At 40.8% G+C, this 23,635-nt stretch overlaps 1 protein-coding gene across 7 annotated transcripts in view; it reads left to right on the top strand.

Annotated features, from left to right (window-relative positions):
* ptprt (protein tyrosine phosphatase receptor type T) overlaps nucleotides 1-23,635 on the top strand; it is a 1,496,000-nt gene that overhangs the window by 1,001,312 nt on the left and 471,053 nt on the right. The gene's annotated exons all lie outside the window — the stretch shown is intronic.

Here is a 23,635-nt window from a genome sequence, read left to right as displayed (position 1 = left end):
TAACAATTTCTCCCAATTCATTCTTCAAGGGGCCAACATTGTTCTTAACTATCTTCTTTCTCTTCACATAGCTAAAATAGCTTTTGCTATCCCCTTTTATATTCCTGGCTAGACTGAGCTCATACCTGATTTTTTCTCTCCGTATTGCTTTTTTAGTTAAGATCTGCTGTTCCTTAAAACTTTCCCAATCATCTGTATTCCCACTCATCTTAGCCCTGTCATACTTCTTTATCTTTAATGCTATACAATCTCTGACTTCCTTTGTCAACCACTGTGGCCCCTTCCCCCTCTTTGAATCCTTCCTTCTCATTGGAATGAACTGCTTTTGTATTATCCCCAAGAATATCTGCCACTGCTGATCCACTGTCTTTCCTGCCAGGGCACCCGCCCATTTAACTTTGGCCAGCTCTTCCCTCATGGCTCCGTAGTCTCCTTTATTTAATTGCAACACTGACACCTCTGATCTGCCCTTATCCCTCTCAAATTGTAGGTAAAAACTTATCATGTTATGAACACTACTTCTTAATGGCTCCTTTACTTCAGGATCACTTATCAATTCCTGTTCATTACACATCACCAAGTCCAAAATAGCCTCATTCCTGGTTGGCTCAAGCACAAGCTGTTCAAAAAATACATCCCTTAGACACTCCACAAACTCCCTATCCTGGGGTCCAGCACCTACCTGATTCTCCCAGTTCACCTGCATGTTGAAATCTCCCATAACGACTGCATTACCTTTAGCACATGCCAATGTTAACTCCCTAATCAACTTGTACCCAATATCCATGCTACTGTTTGGGGGCCTGTACACAACACCCATTAGGGTCTTTTTCCCCTTACTGTTCCTCAGCTCAATCCACACAGCCTCTACTTCCCCTGTTCCTAAGTCACCCCTTGCTAAGGACTGAATCTCATTCCTCACCAACAGGGCCACCCCACCCCCTCTTCTCATATTTCTGTCTCTACGATAGCACATATACCCTGGTACACTCAATTTCCAGGCCTGATCCCCTTGCAGCCATGTCTCTGTTATCCCAACAATATCGTAGTTCCCCATTTTCATCTGAGCTTCAAGCTCATCTGTCTTATTTCTGACACTACGCACATTCAAGTATAGAATTCTTAGCCCATTCCTCCTCTCTTTGCTTAAAACACTGTCTATTGTACCTAACCCAGCTCCTTGAACTTCCATTGGGCTAATTGCACCTTGAATTTTGATGACCTTCTCAAGATCACCTAAACCTTCTACACATTTAACCCCATGCTCCTTCTGACCAACCCTCTGTACATGTAACTTTTCCAACACATGTTCTGTCTCACCTTTCTCCTTTACACAATTAATATTTGGGAAACGTGTATTCCCCACCTGTCCCTTATCCTTCACAATATCATCTTCTCTCGTATTCTGGATCCCTGCCCCCTGCACATCTAGTTTAAACCCTCCTGTTCTGTGACATACTTTATTAATCCCGAGGGAAACTGGGTTTCGTTACAGTTGTACTAACCAAGAAAAGAGTAGAAATAAAGCAAAATAAAACCAAAAATAATTAAATAATAATAAGTAAATTATCCTGAGTGGAAATAAGTCCACGACCTGCCTATTGGCTCAGAGTGTCTGACACTCCGAGGGAGGAATTGTAAAGTTTGATGGCCACAGGCAGGAATAACTTCATATGACGCTCAGTGTTGCATCTCGGTGGAATGAGTCTCTGGCTGAATGTACTCCTCTGCCTAACCAGTACATTATGGAGTGGATGAGAGACATTGTCCAAGATGGCATGCAACTTGGACAGCATCCTCTTTTCAGACACCACTGTCAGAGTGTCCAGTTCCACCCCCACAACATCACTGGCCTTAGGAATGAGTTTGTTGATTCTGTTGGTGTCTGCTACCCTCAGCCTGCTGCCCCAGCACACAACAGCAAACATGATAGCACTGGCCACCAAGACTCATAGAACATCCTCAGCATCACCCGGCAGATGTTAAAGGACCTCAGTCTCCTCAGGAAATAGAGAAAGCTCTGACCCTTCTTGTAGACAGCCTCAGTGTTCTTTGACCAGTCCAGTTTATTGTCAATTCGTATCCCCAGGTACTTGTAATCCTCCACCATGTCCACACTGACCCTTTGGATGGAAACCCTCCTCAAGTCCACCACCAGCTCCATAGTCTTTTTCGCATTAAGCTGCAGATAAGACCATAAGTCTTATGGTCTTCTGAAGCTGACACATACCTTTCAACTTATTGATCAGGTAGTGATATACCAAGTGATAAGAATCTAACTGGTCTACAAGCTTCCTTGAATTAAATAAATTTGCCAGCATTGTCCTTTTGAAAAAAGCCCAATAAAATAACCCATTGTCTTATATTGCACTTCTTGTGATGTCAATCCAACTGCTATTAGCCAACATCCTGTTCTATGGAAAGTGCTTACTTGCAAAGCTGTTCTTTCAATAGGACTACAGCTTGCCATTTACAGTGTATTAGGAACTAAAGTATGACCAGAAGCTAATCTAAAGGATATTCGTTGGACTCGGTAAAGTCCACATAAGCAACATTCACCACCCTGCCCTCATCAATTCCCTCGAACACCTCAAAAAATGTATGAAATTGATGAGGCATTATTTATTGCACACAAAAACAAATAATTCTTGTATAACAGAATTTTTTCCTGTAACTTTCCACCTCTGATTAAGTCTCACCAATCTGCAGTTTCCTATTTCATTCATCCTCCCTGTGGTACTGTGTTAGGAAGGGAATTCCAAACCATAGCAACATAGACAAAATGCTGGAGAAACTCAGCAGGCCAGGCAACATCCATGGAAATGAACTAACAGGTGATATTTTGGACCAAGATCCTTCTTCAGGACTGGAAAGGAAGGAGGAAGGCACCAGAATAAAATGGTGGGGGGAGAGGAAGAAGGATAGAAGGTGATAGGTGAAGCCAGGTGGTTGAGAAAGGTAAAGTGCTGAAGATGAAGAAATCTGATGGGAAAGGAGAGTGAACCATAGGAGAATGGGTAGAGGTAAGAGGCCAGAGTGGGAAATACAGAAGAGGGGAGGGGAGGGAGAAAAATTATTACTGTCAGGAAAATTTATATTCATGCCATCAGGTTGGAAGCTACCCAGACAGAATAGAAGGTGTTACTGTCCATCCTTAAGGTGGCTTCATCGTGGCACAGGAGGAGGCAATGGACTGACATGTCAGAACAGGAATAGGAATCGGAATTCAAATGTTGGGCCATCGGGAACTTCCACTTTTGGCAGATGGAGTGGAGGTGCTCAACAAAGTGGTCCCCCAATTTACAACAGGTACCACCAATGTAGAGGAGGCCACATCAGGAGCACTGGAAACAATAGACGATCCCAAATGCTTTGCAGTGTTTCTTGACCTGGAAGGACTATTTGAGGCCCTGAATGGATGTGAGAGAGGAGGTAAATGGCCAGGAACATTGGCTGCTCGCAGGAAGAGGGCTCCAAACCCACCTTGTTGCCAGTTATGAATGACCAATAAGAATTGACCTTCCTACATTAACCACTGCCTGCAAATAACAAAACTAAGAAATCATTTTTGTATCCCCTTCAGCACAAACTAGGAAGCTAAGTATATCAACCAGTCAAACATCTATTCTTCCAATCAGGAACAAAACCATAATAACAGTCAACATTTAAATATTAGCTTTATTTGTCGCATGTACATCAAAACATACAGTGAAATGCGCCACTTGTGTCAAATCAAATCAGCAAAGATTAGCAAGTTTCACCATGGTTCCAATGCCTACATAGCATGCCCACAACTCATTAAGTCTAACCATACATCTTTGGAATGTAGGAGAAAACCAGAGCACCTGATGGAAACCCACACATCATGGAGAGAACATACAAACTCCTTAAAGACAGCAGCTAGCATTGTAAAGCATTGCGTGAACTGCTAAACTAACACACATTGCTTCAGCGCATTTTCTTAGTGTCTCTCTTCTGTGTACACTAATACTTTTATAAACTGTTCCCGAATTTACTCCAGCAAAGCTATAGAAGAATGGTCAATTGCATTGGAAGAGACTGTGGTTGGCTGCCAAGGGTGTCTGCAATCAATTCTGGGCCTTGATGGTCCAGCTTCAGACTGTTAGCATGGACAGCAGCAGCCTGGGCTATCACACCAATAAGCATCAATGAGGGAACAGCAGAGTGGGAGCAAAGAGGGATCAGATTCTGGGATCTGGACAAAGAGCAGGATGGAGACAGATTGTAGAGCTGCTAGGTTCACCACTAGAGTCTCTTCAAAAAGTAGAATCCAATCCTGCAATGTCAGAATCAGAATCAGGTTTCTTATTACTGATATATGTGTGAAATGTAGCAGTTCTATACATAAAACATTACTATTCATTACAATATGAAATATTTTTAAAAATGCAAAAAGAGAGCAAAATAGTGAGGCAATGTATATCCTGTACATAAATCTGATGGTTGAGGGAAAGATGTTGTTCCTAAAACTTTGAGTGTGTGTCTTCAGGCTCCTGTACCTCCACCCTGTTGGCACTTGTGTCCTCATTGCTGAGGGTCTTTATTGATGGATGCTGCCTTCCTGAGGCAATGTCTTTTGAAGATGAACTCGATGGCGGAGAGGTGCCCATGATGGAGCTGGCTGAATCTACAACCCTCTGCAGTTATTTTTCAATCCTGTGCATCGGAGCCTCGATACCTGTCAGTGATGCAAATAGTCAGGATGCTCTCTGTGGTACATTTATCGAAATTTGTAAGGGTCTTTGATAACATATCAAATCTCGTCAAACTCCTAATGAAGTATAGCCACTGACTTGCTTTCTTCATGATTGTATCAGCATGTTGGGCCCAGGATAGATTCTCAGGTATGTTAGCGACAAGAACTTGAAGCTACCCTCCCTTTCCACTGCTGACCCCTTGATGAGGGCTTGTATGTGTTCCCATGACATCAACATCCTGAAGATTACAATCAGTTCCTTGATATTACTGAACCACTGAGCTACTAACAAACTGACAGTGGCAATCTTGCACTATGAAACAAGCTAAGGTCAGATGGTGGAAATCAAAGCTTTTACTGAAACACTCGCATGTTGTGCTGCAGTGGAAGCTTTGTTCTCTCACCAGCAATGCACTATGACTGGATGCATGAATGTTGTTGGAAAGCTGCCCATTGCTTCCGTAAACTCAGACAAGAGCTCAGTGCAAGTCTGGAGCTGATCATTAGCTTCCATTTCTAGACTGCTTCTTCAGATTGCGTATCATTATCCTCTTTAGCAGAACTGGTGTGTTTGCTCATCCTGTGAAGAACTGAAATTAAAGCTAGCAATACACCCAGCGAGCAGAAGACCACTCAGCTTTGGTAACTCACCACATGCATGTCCTGTGTGCGAACCAGCACAGACTGGATGGAAGAGGGCTGGTTTCTGTGCTGTGGTGCTCTATAACTCTATGTAGAAGTCCCTGGAATTGTACTTGAGCATGTAATTTTCAGATTATACGATGCAGTGTTATTTGTCCTGTAAGTAGTTTTAATTTGGCATCTGAAGAAAAAATGTCCGGTAACAGTGAGAGTAAAACCCGGGAAGAAGTGAAGTATGCTGTCCTTGTGTACATTTCTATGTTTTTAAATGTTTCTATCTTTACTATGTTTGTACGTTTTTTATGTACTATATTCAGAGCCATTCATCCCTGTTGCATAATGGCTCCCAGCAGTACCTGAACCAATAAGTTGTCCATAAGATGTGCACAATTGACATTTATTTATGAAGTTCCGTGTTTCCTTAAATAAGTTTAAGTGCACCACATGAGTTCTAATGGCTTATTGAAAGAGTCTGCCATGATCAGCTCTGTGACAAATTGATGATCAACAGCATTGTCCCATTTGGCTGAATGTTTTCATGAAGTACTGAGGAAGGATAAAACAAACTTTTGAACTAACATCACAAATGCTAAATGAGATCATGAAGATTGGATCAAGGCGTGAATCAGGCCTTGTTAGGGCTAAAATCAATTGTGCTTGAAAGTCAGTTCTGAAGGCAGTTTCGATATGTCAACCAACTGTTGGGAGAATTAATCTTTTGTGTTTTTTTAAATTATTTGTTGTGTCTTTTGCATGGTAAATATATTTTCAATTGATTTACAAGACATTGTATTATCATAAATGTCTTTGCATCATAGTATTACACAGCACAGAAGCAGGGTATTAGTCTAAACTTGTCTATACTGACCAGAGTATCCTTCTGTATCAACCCCACAGCCCTGCATTTGGTCTGTAGATCTTAGGCTTAAGTGTGTACAAGACTTCATCAAGACACTTTTAAAATGTTGACAATGACGCAACTTCAACCCTTCTATGACTTCTCCCAGGCAGTGATTTCAGGTACAGTTCTGTGCAAAAGTCTTAGGCACATATATATATATATATAGAGAGCTAGGATGCCTGAGACTTTTGCACAGCACTGTATTTGTCAACAGGAGAAGACAGCGAGCTTATAAACCTGGCAGGAGCAAAGGAGGTTGGGAATGGCAAGGGTGGAGCATCGCAGAAGTAGTTTGGGACAGATGGCAGAGATGAAGTGCTGGGGTGGAGTCTCACCCAACCCTGAGACAGCAGGTAAGGTCATTTGATTCCAAGCCATTGAGTTATTGATCATTACAGAAAGTCTCTCTGGTGCTCCATGCTCTCTCCCCTCTCCCCTCCCCTTTTCCCAACCATGATTCCCCTCTCCCTGTCCCCTTCATACTCTCAGTCCACAATAGAATCAAATTCATCATCACTCACATGTCATGAATTTTTTTTTTGTGGTAACATATATATATAGTGTGTGTGTGTCTGCCACATATCTTTGCACAGTACTGTGCTTAACAATCTCTGAGCAAATCCTCAGAAATGAATTATTTCATCATAGGCATCATTTTGATAAATTTTCTTTGTGCTGTCTCCAGTGGTATCTTATGGTTTCTAAACAATACTCTGGCTGAGATATAACAGAAGTTTTATAAAGTTGGAGCATACTTTTCTACTTTTGTATTCAAAGTCCTGAATAATAAAGGCCAGTATCTTGTTTACCTTCCTAACGAGATCATGTACCTGCATTTCTAGCTTCAAGTACGTATGGGATCATATTCTGAGGTACCCGAGTTCCTCAATAGCCTGTCTCTATTCCTCCTGTAGTCCTCAACCAGCTCCTTTGTTTTTGCAACGTTGAGGGAGAGGTTGTTTTCCTGACACCACTGTGTCAGGATGATGACTTCTTCTCTGTAGGTTGCCTCATTATTATTTGAAATTAGGCCAATTAGTGTAGTGTCATCAGCAAATGTAATTAGCAGATTGGAGCTGTGGGTGGAGACACAGTCATGGGTATACAAGAGTAAAGGAGGGGGCTTAGTACGCAGACCTGAGAGGCACCTATGTTGAGGGTCAGAGGGGCAGAGGTGAGGGAGCCCACTCTTACCACTTAACAGCGATCTGACAGGAAGTCCAAGATCCAGCTACACAAGGCAGGGTCAAAGCTGAGATCTCTGAGCTTCTTGTCGAGCCTGGAGGGAATTATGGTGTTGAATACTGAACTGTAGTCCAAGAACAGCATCCTCACATAAGCATCTCTCTTCACCAGATGTGTAAGGATGGTGTGTAGAGCTGTGGCTGTTGCGTCATCTGTCAAAAAGTTATGTCAGTAGGCAAATTGTAAAGGGTCCATTTTGGGTTGTAGCAAGCTGCAGATGTAGTCCTTGACCAGCCTCTCAAACCATTTGCTTGCTATTGAGGTGAGTGCGACCTCAAGGACGCCAGTTGTTCGAGTTGTTCTGTATCAAATCAGTGAGAATAGTGCTGGTGTCAGGCCTGCACAGGCAGACACCTCCCATTCTCTACCCAGCTAACAGGAGTCACCTGTCACATGCTTCCAACTCATCACCTGCAGCCTTTTTAAACCCAGCTCTCCTCCACAGTCCCTGTTCACTTATCAAACCAGCTATCCTCACCGTTGCTCCTAGCCTTCAGTTACCTTGTTGCCAGTGGTGTTTAGTTTCAGTTCTCTCTCATTTTGTGGCCTCTTGTAGCTTGTTATTTTTACAGTCCGTTATTAACATTAATTGACTCTGCTGCTCTGCCCCCTTTACGGTTCCTAACAGGGTGGGTGAACCACGGTTGATTGAGCAAAGTGTGCTCACCTGAAAGAAGCCACCCACCAACATGAGTACTTGATCCAGAAGGAGCAGGAAACTATTGACCATCTGCTCACCAATCTCAACAGACTCGCTGTCCCGTTACGGTAGATCCTCGCCCCAGTCTTCTGATAACCAGGTCAGCCAGGCCCGGCAGCATGAGCCTGCTCCAGCCGACATGCCCGACAACTGCATGTACATACCAGCAGCTGTAAGCTCTGAGGCACTCCGGTGGGCCCACTCCTCACCCCTCTCGGACCATCCAGGTGCACGATGGACTCTGGATTTTCTGTGATGCTGGTTCTGGGGGCCAACCATGATCGCAGATTAATATCAGCTTGTCACTGCCTGCTCTCAATGTGCCCAGTCCAATTCCTTGAACCTGCTGCCCTCTGGGATCCTGGTCCCACATCGCCATTGATTTCATCACAGGTTTGCCACCTTCCAATGGTACCATGGTGATCTTAAGACTGGTAGACCATTTCTCCAAGGCAGCTCACTTTATTGTTCTCCCCAAACTTCTGTTAACCACTGTTGGAAGACCTGGTTCTCCAACATGTCATTTGTCCTCATGGTTTCCTTCAGGATATGGTGTGGGACCAGAGTCCACAATTCACCTCCCACTTCCGGTGAGCCTTTGTCCACTGGCTATCATCTGCAGACCAACAATCAGTCATAAAGAGCCAATCAGTAGGTGCGATGCTTTGCCAGCTCATGGTAGAAGTATCTGGTTTGGGCCAAATTGACCCACAATCTACACATCTCCTCTGCCTTGGGCATGTCACCCTTTGAAGTGCTTCATGGCCACCAACCTTTGTTGTTCCCTGTTGGCCCTTGTATGCCTCTGCCAAAGTATTTGGAAGAGGGTATGGAGGGCTGGCAACTGCACCTACTTCCACCTGGGTAAACACCAGCAGCACCCAACCAGTCTATTCTGGTCTGGAGACTGTGTCTGCAAGCTCTCGCCCCAGTTCATTGGTCCCTTCAAGATTATCATCACATCAATCCAGTCACTTACCATGTCTAGCTGCCACCATCTCCCAGGATTACATCTAACTTCCATGTGCCCTGCCTGAAGCCTATTACCCATGGACCACTCAACACACCTGACTCTGTGCCTTCAGAACCAATGCTGGTGGAAGGTGGTCCACTGTACATGATTTGATGGTGAATAGATTCACATGGTCATGGATGGGGTGTGCAGTACCTGGTTGAATGGGAAGGGTGCAGCCCAGAGGGGTCCAGTCCATCTTGGGTACCATCCAGTTTCATTTTGATCCATTGCTCATTGAGGAGTACCACTGGACCCGTTCAGCTTGTCCTGAGCCATCGGGTGCTGGCTGGGTCTCATCCACAGTCCTTGGTCACCATCGAACCAGCCAGCCTCAAGCAGTTGCTCCTACCTTCAGTTATCTTGTTGCCTTTGGTGTTTTGAATCCTTTCTCTCTTGTTTCATGGTCCCTCAAGGCTTGTTATTTTTGCAGTCCATTATTAAAGTGATCATTCGTTGTTCATCGCTGTATCGTCTTTGCTGCTTCACTTTTCAGTCAAGCCTCCTTTACATTTCCTGACGGCTGTAAGTGTTGCTAGGCTTCTGGTTACAAATAAGATTACAACTACTTGCTGTTTTAATTTCCAAATAACCAGTTTAATGACATCAGGAGCCTTGCAATCAATTGCAAGGTGGATTTTGTTGGCTTTTCTACAGACAGGAAATTACTGATGCACTTTTTTCTGCTGCTCTCCTAACTGTCGAATCTCCCAAGAATAAAAATCTGCTTGAGTGTCAAAATCCTCTATAAATTTGTTCAATAAGAAACAATAATTTTCACTGTAAAACATTACACATATGTTTAGCATTGGGTAAGAATTTTGTTATCAAATGAAGAGCATGACCATCAGAATTCTTTATATTTGCACATAATATGACTCTAATGTCCAACACCTGTATATTCAGTCAAATACAAACGTTTGCAACTTGTTACCTGCAATGATTTTCTTTTCCTCAAGTTCCTAGTCAAATACATTAAATTATCTGAAATTGCTGCACTAATAACTAAGGTAAACTTGGGAAAAGTTGGGCTTGTCTATTTCAGTTTCAGGCTCCATTTAAGACAATGATACATCTTAATTACTGACAAATAGCATTTCAGGCATGAAAAAAATCTTTAGATGTGATTCTCAATCCATGAGGTTTTAAAAAATTATTTTGTATAACTTTTACATCTTTTGTTTCATCCACTCTTTCTTACACTTTATTTCATTTTCTCTGCATAACCGAACAAATGAATTTAATAATCAAACTTGTATTATTGTTGTTTGGACTCTCAAAATACTGTACTTCAGTTTGATTGGCTATGAAGATTATTGTTGCTTCTCTTCTTTAAACAAGTATGAATTATCGTGTGTAAGGCAAAACATATTTTGACTGGAGAGCTGAAAGGGATTTCCACTGCAAATTACATTGTAAGTCAGTTGACAAGGTTCTGCTTGGGAGGATGATTCATAAGTTTAAGAAACACAGGATTCAAGGTTATAGAAGGCAGATGGTGGCAGTGAAAGAGTGAAGACTATGACCAATGGTGTGCTGTAGGAATTGGTTCTGGGATGTCTTTCTCCATGATATATATTGAAGATTTGGATGTGAATCTAGGAGGCATGATTAGTAAGATTGTAGCTGAGATGATGAAGAAAGCATTTGGCATTCTTGCCTTCATAGAATAATTTTGCACTGAATAATTTTGGAAATCATGTTGCAACTTTCCAAAGCATACTTCAAGTATGATTAGACCATACTTGAAGCCCTATGTGTGGTTTTCTTTGCCACATCATAGGAAGGATACAGTTAGACTAGAGAGACTTCAAAGATTCATCAGGATATTATCTTGAATGGATTTTAGTTATGAGGAGAGAATGGATAGGCTGTCCTTGTTTTCCTTGGCATGAAAGAGGGTCAGAGGTACTTCAAATTATATGATTAATAGTCATGATAAATAGTTAAGAGTATGTTTGCATAGAGGAGGCATCTAGATAAAGTGGGTATAAATTTTAATGTGTGAGGAAAGAGAATTGAAGGCAATTTGAGAAAGAATTGTTTTCCTTGACATAGAGATGGGTTAATAATTGGAACTCATTGACAGACAAGATGGTGAAATCACATACAATCCCTATGTTTAAGAGGCATTTAGAAAGGCTCTTGAATAGCCAAGGCATAAACCTAATATAGGCAAATGAAGTCACCGTAGTTGGGGGAAAAAGGTGAACAGTAACTTGATATGTTGACGGGTCTATTTCTGTGGTGTGCACTTCTATGACTGTGACTTTATCTGTGGAGAATTTCTACATTAGCATGTATATTAAAAAGCTTTGTTAAGTTTCATTCTGTATATGTTATTATTTATAAAAGACAAAGAAATGTGTGAATAATTCCAGATAAGTATTGTGCTGTACAAAGTATGTAATCAATTTAAACTGTTGATTGAGCCTGTTTGCTGCTGTCCAGGGTAGCAAAATAAGGCAGTTTTTAAAAAATGCATACATTGTAAGATCACTGAAGGGATTAACGGATGAGTAAATTAAAAGTATGTCTTTTCCCCAATAATTATTAAAATATTTCAAAAATTGTTGACAAAATAATTTCAATCTTCAACACACTTTTAATGGATAAATTTATTTGAATTCATTAGAATCCTATCCATTTGGATAGGATTCATTAGGGGAAATGATCTTCAGCTATTTGTCTGTTATATCCAATTTGAAAATTCAATGACTAGGTAGGTATAGATAGCAAAGATGACATAGTGTCCCTGTGATTAGTTGCTGGAGCCCTGCTAGTTTTGTTTTTGAGTATGTCTTCAAAGGAAAGGCTGGCAATCTTACTTTAGACAGATGGACCTCTTACTGAAATATTTCCATTGGGATCCTTCTCCTACTATAGGACTCAACAGGGAATCTGTCAAAGTGTACACGTGCTGTCTATTCATTGTCTGTCAGCACTGAGCTGCTTAATAAACTCTAGATCGATCAGAAATGTTGCCAATTCAAAAAAAGTGGCTAAAACAGTACTTTAAATGTTATTCTTGGTTGCTTCCAAATCTGACCTAAGTTGATTTGGATCCTGGTTCCAACATATTAAACTAATTTGAGGGCACGGAATAAATGAATGGAGTAAATAACTAATTGTTTGGAAGCTATTTGCCATTTTAGGTTAATTGTATGATTATTATACACTTAACAAGTATTCAAATTGCTTTCATTAATGAACCTAATTTTTTAATCTTCTTTGCAAACAGTTTTGGATAGGATAGGACTCTGTGGTTTAGCCAGTTTTTGACACAATATTGAGATGTACTATCACAATAAACAGCACCCCACCCCCACGACCTACAGGAAAAGGCTAAATCTACTAAATTGACCAAGTTGAGACAAAGGTCTTCTGTGAGTGCTCTACTTGATCAAAATTAATGTAAAAGTTAATTTGGGCTGTGAGAATATCCAGAATTACTGATTTTTAGTAACTTTTAAGAAATAGGGACAGCTTTACCTTGAATTGGTTCAGTAAATCATAATCAATAGTGTGGGTCATCATCCACAGACTGACTAGACTCTGTCAATGAAATAGCTCAGGACATCTAGCCCGGATGTGTGACAACTTAAGCTTGTGTGTTTTAGTCCTCTCTGACCTAATAAACAGAAGAAATAGCCAAACTTGGCTCCGTGGCCAAGTTTACAGATGATACAAAGTTAGATGGAAAGTCATGGAGTTTTGAGGCAGCAGTGAGTCTGTGGAAGAATTGGACAGGATGGGTAAATGAGCAATGTGGCAGATGGAATATACCGCAGAGAAGTGTATGGCCACCCACTTTACTAGGAGGAATAAAGGCAAAGACTATTTTCTAAATGGGGAATGAAGTTGGAAATCTGAGATGCAAAATGACTAGGGAGTTATAGAACAAAGAACTGTACAGCATAGGAATAGGCCTTTCATCCCATAATACTGTGCCGAACCAAATAAATTAGTAATCAAATGCAAACTAATCTAATACCCTCTGCCAACACAATGTCCGTGTTCTTCCAGTTCCACCACATTCATATGCCTTTAGAGTCATTGAAAAGTACAGCACAGAAACAGGCCCTTCAGCCCATCTAGTCCATGCCAAGCCATTTAAACTACCTTCTCTCATTGACCACAGGCACCATAGCCCTCCATACCCTTACCGTCCATGTACCAATCCAAGCTTCCCTTAAAGATTGAATTAGAACTCATACGCACCACTTGGGCTGGCAGCTCATTCCAATCTCACAACCCTCTGAGTGAAGAAGTTTCCCCTCATGTTCCCTTTAAACTTTTCACCTTTTGCCCTTAACCCATGACTTCTACTTGTAGTCCCACCCACACTCAGTTGAAAATGCCTGCTTGCATTTACCTTATCTATTCCCCTCATAATTTTTTATACCTTTATCAAATCTCATACGTTTCTAAGGAATGAATTCCTAACCTAGTCAATCCTTCCTTAACTCAGGTCCTCCAGTCTTGACAACAATCTTGCCAATTTTCTCTGTACTCTTTCAACCTTATTAACATCTTTCTGTCAGATAGGTGACAAAAACTACATACAATACTCCAATTTAGGCCTAACCAATGTTTTACACAACTTCAACAAATCATCCCATCTCATATACTCAATACTTTGACTTATGAATGCCAATGTACCAAAAGCTTTCATTACAACCCTATCTACCTGTGAAGCCACTTCCAATGAATTATGAAACTGTGTTCCCGGATCCCTTTGTGCTACTGCAAGTCTCAGTGCCCTTCTGTTCACAGTGAAAGACCTAAACCTGGATGGTCCTACTGAAGTGCAACACCTTGCACTTGTTTACATTAAATTCTATCTGGCATTTTTTCAGCTGGTTCAGATCCCGCTTCCTCACTGTCCATTATACCTCTAATCTTGGTGTCATCTGTAAATTCACTGATCCAGTTAACCACATTATCATCCAGATTTGCTGATATAGATGACAACCAGCACAATGCACACAGCTCTGATCACTGTAAAACTCCACTAGTCACAGGCCTCCAGTCAGAGAGACAACCATCTACAACCACTGTTTGGCTTCTCCCACAAAGCCAATGTCTAAACCAACTTACTACCTCATCTTGAATGCCAAGTGACTGAACCTTCTTAACCAACCTCCTATGCGAGACTTTGTCAAATGCCTCGCTAAAGTCCATGTAGACAACATCCACTGCCTTGCCTTCATCAACTTTCCTGGTAACTTCCTCGAAAAGCTCTGTAAGATTGGCTAGACATACAGGATGCCATGCTGACTACCCCTAATCAATCCATGTCTATCTAAGTACATAAATCTGGCCCCTTCGAATCTAACCTTCCCACTACTGATGTCAGGCTCATCGGCCTCTTAAAACATCTTCTAAATGTCTCTTAAAAATCTCTAATATATCTGCCTCTACATTTCAACCCTAGGAAAAAGATACTGCCTGTCTACTATATATATATTATATCTATAGCTCTCATAATCTTATAAACCTCTATTAGATTTCCCATCAGCCTTCACCACTCCAGAGAAAACATCCAAAGTATGTCCAACTTTTCTTTATAATATATGCTCCAATCCAGGCAATATCCTGGTAAACTTTCTGCACTCTCTTCAAAGTCTTTATGTTCTTCCTATAATGGGATGACTAGAGCTATATGCAGTACTCCAGATATAGCCTAACTGGAGTTTTATGTAGCTACTTTTGAACTCAATGCTTTAACTAATAAAGCCAAGCAGGTTATAGGCTTTTAAGAATAAAATATAGGAGCAGAATTAAGCCATTTGGCCCATTGAGTCTTCTCCACCATTTTATCATAGCTGATCCATTTTCCCTCTCAGCACCAATCTCCTGCCTTCTCCCCATATCCCTTCATGCCCTGAGTAATCACACTGTGCCTTAAATATACCTGAAGATTTGGCCTCCACAGCTACCTGTGGCAACAAATTCCACAGATTCACCACTCCAGCTAAATGAATTTTTCTTCATCTCCATTCTAAAAGGATACCCCTCTATTCTGAGGCTGTGTGTTCTAGTCTTTGACACTCCCACCATAGGAAACATTCACTCCATATCAAGTCTATTGAGGCCTGTCAACATTGATAGGTTTCAATTAGGTCACCCCTCATTCTTCTGGATTCCAGTGAGTACAGGCCCAGAGCCATCAAATGCTCCTCATCTAACAAATCTTTCAATCCCAGAATATTTTCTGTGGGCCTCTTTCGAAACTTCTCCAATCTCATTTTATCTTTTCTAAGATAAGGGGCCCAAAACTGCTCACAATACTCCAAGTGAGGCCTCACCAGTGCTTTATAAAACCTCAGCATTACATCTAGTCCTTTTGAAATGAATGCCAACATCACGTTTGCTTTCCTCACCGCTGACTCAACCTGCAAATTAACCTTTAGGGAAATCTGCACAATGACACCAAAGTCCCTTTGCATCTCAGATTTTTATATTTTCTCTACGTTTAGAAAATAGTCTATCCTTTTATTTCTCACACCAAAGTGCCTGACCATACACTTCCTGATGCTGTATTCCATCGGCCACTACTTTGACCATTCTCCTAATCTAAGTCCTTCTGTCACCTCTCTACTTCCTCAAAAATACCTGCCCATCAATACTAACCATGACACCTGCAAACTTTTCAACAAAGTCATCAATTCTGTCATCCAAGTCATTGCCATGTAATGTAAAATAGAAGCAGTCCCAACACAGACCCTGTGCAACATCACTAGTCAACAGCAGTCGAAAAGAGAAGGGTCATTTTATTCCTACTTTTGCCTCCTGCCAATTAGCCACTGCTTTATCCATGTAGTATCTTTCCTGTAGTTCCATGTGTGACACCTTGCCAAAGGCCTTCTGAAAATCCAAGTACACAACATCCTCTGATTAACCACCCTATCAACCTGTGCAGCGACTTCCAGGGAGCTATGACCTTGGACCTCAAGATCCCTCTGCTCATTAACAGTCTCTTTATATTAGACCAACCAAGGTGCAAAATTTCACATTTGTCTGGGTTAATCTCCATTAGCCATTTTACCGCCCATATTTGTAACTGATTGATATTCCACTGTATTCTTTGCCAGTCATTTATTCTATCCACAACACCATCAATCTTCCTAACCTTTACAAATATACTAACCTACTCATCAATTTTGGTTCAGAATGCTGTTGCTGTTCACTTCAATTGTTTACATGATTTTTGTTTCTTTCTCTTGTACATCAAGTGTTGGCATTATATTTTTATATTTATTTGTTTTTTCCTTAATTGGGTTCTTTCAGATTTCTTGCTTTGTGGCTACCTGTGAGCAGGCAAATCTCAAAGTTGCATAACTGATACATTCTTGGATAATAAAAGAATCTTGAACATTTTCAACCAGGTCATTTATATAAATCACAAACAGCAGACATCCCAATACAGATCCCTATGTAATATCACTTATCACACAGCTCCAGCTAGAATAAGTCCCTCCAATCATTAGCCTTTGTCTTCCATGGCCAAGCTAGTTCTGAATTTAAATGGCCACTTCACCATTGATCCTATGCACCTTAATTTTCCAGATGAGCTTCCCATAAGGGACTATGTGGATGCCCACAACTCTACCCTTATCAATCACCCTCATCCCTTGTTAAAAAAAACTTCACTCACTCAAAGCCTTGCTAGCTCTCTCTAATTAGGACATTGTTTTCTGAACACTCATGATTCCTATCCCTAAAAATTCTGTCCAGTAACTTCCCTACCATTGCTGTGTGACACCGGTCTGCAGTTTCCAAGATTATTCGTCGTTCTATTCTTGAATAGTGGAACAATATTAACTACTTGTCATTCCTCCAGGACCTCGCTTATGGCTAGAGAAGACAAAAAGATATTGGTTTAGGCCACAGCAATCTCTTCACTTGCGTCTCTCAATAACCTGAGTATGTCCCATCAGGCCTATGGACTTAGACACCTTAATGCTCTTCAGAGACTCAGCACTACCTCCTCCTTTCATTCAATATTCCCTACCATATTACTACTCTTGGACTGATCTCCCCTTCTGCTTGGTAAATACTGATGTAAAGTACTTACTAAGGACCTCATCCCCCGCCCCCCCGCATCCAAACAAATATTTCCTCCTTTATTCTTGAGTGGTCCTACCCTTTCCCTAGTTATCTTATTGGTTCTAATATGTGTATTGAATGCCTTGGGATTATCTTTAATCCTACTTGCCAAAAATTTTTCATGGTCCATCCTGACTTCCTTAATTCCCTTCTTGAGTTCTTTTCTGGTTTCTTTATAACCCTCAAGGACTGTCTTTGATTCTAGCTTCCTAAGATTTAAATATTTGTCCTATTTCCTCTTGACTAGATTCATCACCTTCCTTGACAACCAAGGTTCTTTACCTTTCTTCTGACTGGAACATACCTGTGTGTGGTTGGTCTTTAAACACCTTCTACGTGTCAGATGTGGATGTCTAAAAACATCTGATCTCAATTAACTCTCCCTTTCTCCTGCCTAATGTTCTCATAGTTTGCCATATTCCAATTTAATATTCTCCCACTAGGGTCCATACTTACCCTTATCTATATTTATAATCTTAAGGAGCTGTCATCCTGAAACCTCCATGGTGGGCTTCACGGCTGAACAGGTGAGAAGACAGCTGAAACATCTCCACCCAAGCAAGGCTGCAGGCCCAGATGGTGTCAGCCCCAGGGTGCTCAAAGCCTGTGCCCCCCCCCCCAGCTATATGGAGTACTATACCATGTCTTCAACCTGAGCCTGAGTCTCCAGAGGGTTCCTGTGCTGTGGAAGGCATCCTTCCTCATCCCACAGTACATGTGCTTGCAACACTGTGTGTCAAACAGAGTGGTCAGCAGCACTGGGGCTCCACAGGGAGCCCTTTCTCCCTTTCTCTTCACCACTTTCTCCACTTGTCTCCCTTTCTCTTCACCATCTACACCTCAGACTTCAACTACTGCACAGAGTCTTGCCATCTTCAGAAGATCTCTGATGACTCTGCCATAGTTGGATGCATCAGCAAGGGAGATGAGGCTGAGTACAGGGCTATGGTGGGAAACTTTGTCACATAGTGCGAGCAGAATCATCTGCAGCTTAATGTGAAAAAGACTAAGGAGCTGATGGTGGACCTGAGGAGGGCTAAGGGACCGGTGACCCCTGTTTCCATCCAAGGGGTCAGTGTGCACATGGTGGAGGATTACAAGTACCTGGGGATACGAATTGACAATAAACTGGAGAACACTGAGGTGGTCTACAAGAAGGGTCAGAGCCATCTCTATTTCCTGAGGAGACTGGGGTCCTTTAACATCTGCCGGACGATGCTGAGGATGTTCTACGAGGCTGTGGCGGCCAGTGCTATCATGTTTGCTGTTGTGTGCTGGGGCAGCAGGCTGAGGGTAGCAGACACCAACAGAATCAACAAACTCATTCATAAGACCAGTGATGTTGTGGGGGTGGAACTGGACTCTCTGACGGTGGTGTCTGAAAAGAGGATGCTGTCCAAGTTGCATGCCATCTTGGACAATGTCTCTCATCCACTCCATAATGTACTGGTTAGGCAGAGGAGTACATTCAGCCAGAGACTCATTCCACCAAGATGCAACACTGAGCGTAATAGGAAGTCATTCTTGCCTGTGGCCATCAAACTTTACAACTCCTCCCTTGGAGTGTCAGACACCCTGAGCCAATAGGCTGGTCCTGGACATAATTTACTTATTATTGTTGTTATTATTTAATTATTTCTGGTTTTATATTGCTATATTTCTACACTATTCTTGGTTGGTGCGACTGTAACGAAACCCAATTTCCCTTGGGATCAATAAAGTATGTCTGTCTGTCTGTCTGTCACTGTTTCCTAACAGCTCACTCACTGAAAATTCAGTAACCTAGTCAGTCTCAAAACCCAACACCAGGTCCATTCCTAGTGCAGGATTCCCTTAAGTTTAACCTTCAGCATGAACCAGTAGTAAAGAAGGCAAAAGCAATTTTTCCATTCATTTCAAGAGGACTAGATTATAAAAGCAAGGATGTAATTCTGAAGATTTTTAAGGTTTTGGTCAGACTCATTTGGAATATTGGAGGAATTTTGTGCACCCTCTCTTAGAAAGGATATGCTGGCATTGGAGAGGGTCCGGAGGAGGTTTGCAAGAAAGTAACGAACAAAGACAATGTGTTTGATGATTCTGGGCCTGCGCTCACTGCAGTTTAGAAGGATGAGAGGGAATCTCAAACCTGGCAAATATTGAAAGTCCTAGATAAAGTGGAAGAGGAGAACATGTTTCTAGTAGTGGGAAGGTTCACAAACAGAGGGCACAGCCTAGAATGAAAGGATGTCTCTTTAGAATAGAGACAAGGAGGAATTCCTTCAGCCAGAGGGTGGTGAATCTCAGGAATTCATTGCTGGAGATGGATGCAGAGACCAAGTCCCTGGGTATTTTTAAAGTGGAGGCTTATAGCTTCTTGATTAGTATGGGTATCAGAGGTTACGGGGTGAAGGCAAGAGTATGGGATTAAGATGGAATAGTAAATCAGCTGTGATTGAATGGAACGGCAGACTTCATGGGCCAAATGGCCTCATTCTCTTCCTATGACTTATGGTTTTATGGTCAAAGACTATTTTTTTCCTTCATCATTATATAAACATTGATTAGACAATTTATGTATCAGTTCTTTATAATGCACTAATGATCCTCCATCTGAAATACTGACATTCCACTGATGTTGCCTGTCCTGAGAGTATTTCCAGTATTTCCTGTTTTTTTTTATTTCAGATTTCCAGAATCAGCAGACCTTTGTTTTGATATAACTTGATGTTTTAAAAAGCAAAAAATTGGGTACTCTTTTAAAAAAATACATTCTGTCTTGTCAGTTATCATAAAAATTCATCCTAAATCTATATTCCCTCCAATTTCCCAGCATTCAACAAACATTAATTATGCATTCTGTTTTTCCATTTTCCTACCAAATGCATGTGGTTTTTGTTCAATATAACATTATCACCTGTCACTTCCTCTGACTTACTTCACCTGATCATATCCCTTTGTAGATTCTTTGTATCCTCCTCAAAGATTCCTTTCCAAAGAGCTTTGGTTTCCTACTTGCAAACCACCCTTCTGTTCCCACTCCAGCAGCCTCATCCCTTTGATACTTTTAGGTACATATCCTGCCTCTTCTTCCTTTTCAAAAGTGAAGGTCAGGCCTTAGGTGCTTTCGTTTAGAAGGGGTTCCCAATTTGGGGACCACAAACCCCTCTGTTAATAGTAGGTGTCCATGGCATAAAAAAGGTTGGGAACCCCTGGTTTAGATCATTAATGAAAATATTGAAGGATTTCAAAGTAATGTTGGAAGTCTCTTTCCCCATTTTGTACAGATTACTAAATTAACTCAAAAATCATGTTACCAATTCCACAAAAATACATTTTTGATGGGAGTCTAAAACTAAATGAAGAAACATATTGGTGTTGGATTAGGTTAATGTGTATCCAAGAGTTTTGTGATATTTCAAAAAATTATATTATAACCATGTGTATCCTAATAGCTTTGACATTGTAGTTGTACTTAAGAATTAAAGAAGCAATGTAGCCAAGATTCGAAGTACAGCTATAAGCATACAACCCTGAAATTCATCTTCCCCACAGACAGTAACAAAACAAAGAATCACAGAACCAACCTCTTCAAGGGAAAAACATCAGACACCAACCCCCCCTTCCCCACACGCACAAAAAATCGCACAAATGTCACCCCAAAAAAAAGTGAACACACATGCTATAAACCACAAAATCAAAAGGCATATTTCAGTTCAGGTCAACTCAGTGTTCATTATCTGTGGGACGCCTTGATTCAAAAATTCCCCAAAAGTATTATCAAGAAGGGAGCGACCAGAACTAGAACAGATCATAATCCTGAATTAGAATTCAAATCTACAGTCTGTGTTGATTAACTTTTGCTCTGGCGCCATCCGGCTACAACATCGAGGGAGAGAGAGATCACTTGAATGCAAAGACATACCCTCGGGCACCGCAAGCAAGAGAGAGCGACAGACTGTGATGTAATCCTAAAAAGAAAGGGAATTGCAATCTATAATTCCAGCCTTTTTTTTAAGCAAAGAAAAAAAAACTATGTAATCACAACTGTGTGTTGTACTCTTGTGTCCTACCACAGAAGATTTTTTTATAACATGGAGCTTAACTATAAAGTTGTGGAGAACTATAAGTGCACTTAGAGGTGTTAGACTATGTACAAAACTCTGACAGCTGCTCCAACATGCTGAAGGAAATAAATGGTAACATTATACATCGAAGCAAGGTGTTCATGGAAGATAGGCAATAGTTCAAAACATTTTGCTGAAGGCTGAAGTACCACTGATGGTGAAGTTATATTTGTGTAGTAGATCAAGTGGTATCAGATCACAGATTTTAAAATTAATGCTTTTAAAATTAATATCCAGCAATACAGAGACGAGAAGAGAAACAGCTGAGTCCTTATGTATTTCCTATACATCAGATTGAAAAATACCAACTTTAAGCATGGAGAAGATTACCTGAAGCTGAATGCTCTGAACATGCTATTTTCCACTGAACACTGACTTAAACCATATTGCAAAAGACATGTCAAATGTTTTGATTAATGTAAATCTTAAATCAAGTTATTGTTCTATATGTGATATATTTAATAGTTCATTGTAACCACAATGTGGAGGAAATGAATTCATCTGTTAGTTTTCAATATTGTTAGTAGGGTCTTTTTAATTGAGTTTGTTTATTTAAGATAATTCCAGCATTAAGTAGGCATTAAGAATAAGACAATTATAATCTCTGTGGAATTCCTTTGTCACTGCAGTCCCATTGTATAGAACTGTCCATATGGTATTCTTAATTAGAGCTATATTGCCAGTACTAGAGCTAAGATGATGGCAAAGGTAGGAAGCATGGGGCACCTTGGGAATCAATTGGACACACTAATTAACTACTAGGTCTAAGCTGAATAACATAAGAGACCTGAATTCACCCATATCCTTCCAACTGGATGAGTATTGAATGCAGTTTCAGTCCCTACAGGTTCCACATAATATAGAAGAAAATCAGTGAGCAGAAGTATAATTGAAGTTGGCAAGCATAAATTATGTTATTGCTGCACTGAGTGACATCATGACCTAATGGGAAAGTGTGATATTTCCTCAATTTAACTGATAGATGGTTAGCTCTATTGTCATGCTATAGCCACAAGGATCAGTTTAATGGATTGATTTGTGGTTTCCTCATTATAATAGGTAAATATTCATTTCTGAAATATTAATTGTTACGGTTTAAGTGATGGGTGACCCTGGCGGTGCTCCCATCACTATTGTCATCAGTAAAAATTCTGCCTATAAAGGAGCGTGGGAATTCATGCCAATTTGTACCCAATGAAAGCATATAACATTATAGGAAAGAAAGGGAATTAGTAAATGCCGATATACATCCAACCTGGAGATCAAACCAAGGCTAGCTCAGAAACATATACGGCTGAAGACAGTTAGGAAAGCTACTTTGGAACAAGGTAAAGATAATCAATATGTTTTCATAATGCAATTTCTCTGACTCTTTCCAGTCTCTGCTATTAATAACTTCTGCAGGAACATGAGAACCAGGGAAAATTCCTTTTTTTCATCTCATCTGTACTGCTGGTAACGCATCTTGTGTGAATGTGATCACCAAACTGGGGATGAGTGGAGACCTCAAAAGGAATCCATAGGGTCCCAAGCATCTTTCCCCATCTAAGCCCAAAAAGTGATACTTTGAACCAGATAATCCTCCATCATGACTTATCTACCCAGGGGTAAAATATCACACCTGTCTCAATGCATTAACAGAAAAAAATAATTTAATGTTACTTCATTTGGATTGCCACAGGATATATCTGAGTTAAAATAAGAATAGCTACCTATTTTGTCAAGTGATCATTTGAATATATGTCACACTGTGTATCACAAATAAAAGTGTAGTAGGAAATAATGGAGAGAAAAGGAGGGAGCCACTCTTTACACAACTGAATAACCTTGTGATTAATGGAGGGCAACTGCCTCAAATGCAAGGACCAGCTGCAGATGGTCCTTGTGACTATTTCCTAGACCAAATCTAACTTCAACTGCTCTATCAATTACCTTGCCTCCATCACAAGGTCAAAAGTAGGATGATTGCTATAACACTGCATTCAATTTGCTGTTCTTAAAAATGAAGCCTTCTGCCAATATCATTTGTTAAATGTTTTTCTATATACCTCAAGAGCTTCTTTGAGGTATCTAAGAGCTCAAGGGCAGCAGAGTCCAGCAACATGAAGAATCCCACTAAGTTACAGACATTCCTGGTTTGTTAATGTGCCAGCCATTTTCTGCCACTGCTTTATAAAATCTTGGAAACAACCAAACTGTG

Source organism: Hypanus sabinus, chromosome 9 (assembly GCF_030144855.1).
Source record: "Hypanus sabinus isolate sHypSab1 chromosome 9, sHypSab1.hap1, whole genome shotgun sequence".
Classification (NCBI taxonomy): Eukaryota; Metazoa; Chordata; class Chondrichthyes; order Myliobatiformes; family Dasyatidae; genus Hypanus; species Hypanus sabinus.
Note: the sequence above shows the minus strand (reverse complement) of the source record. Positions and strands in the feature narration are given on the sequence as shown.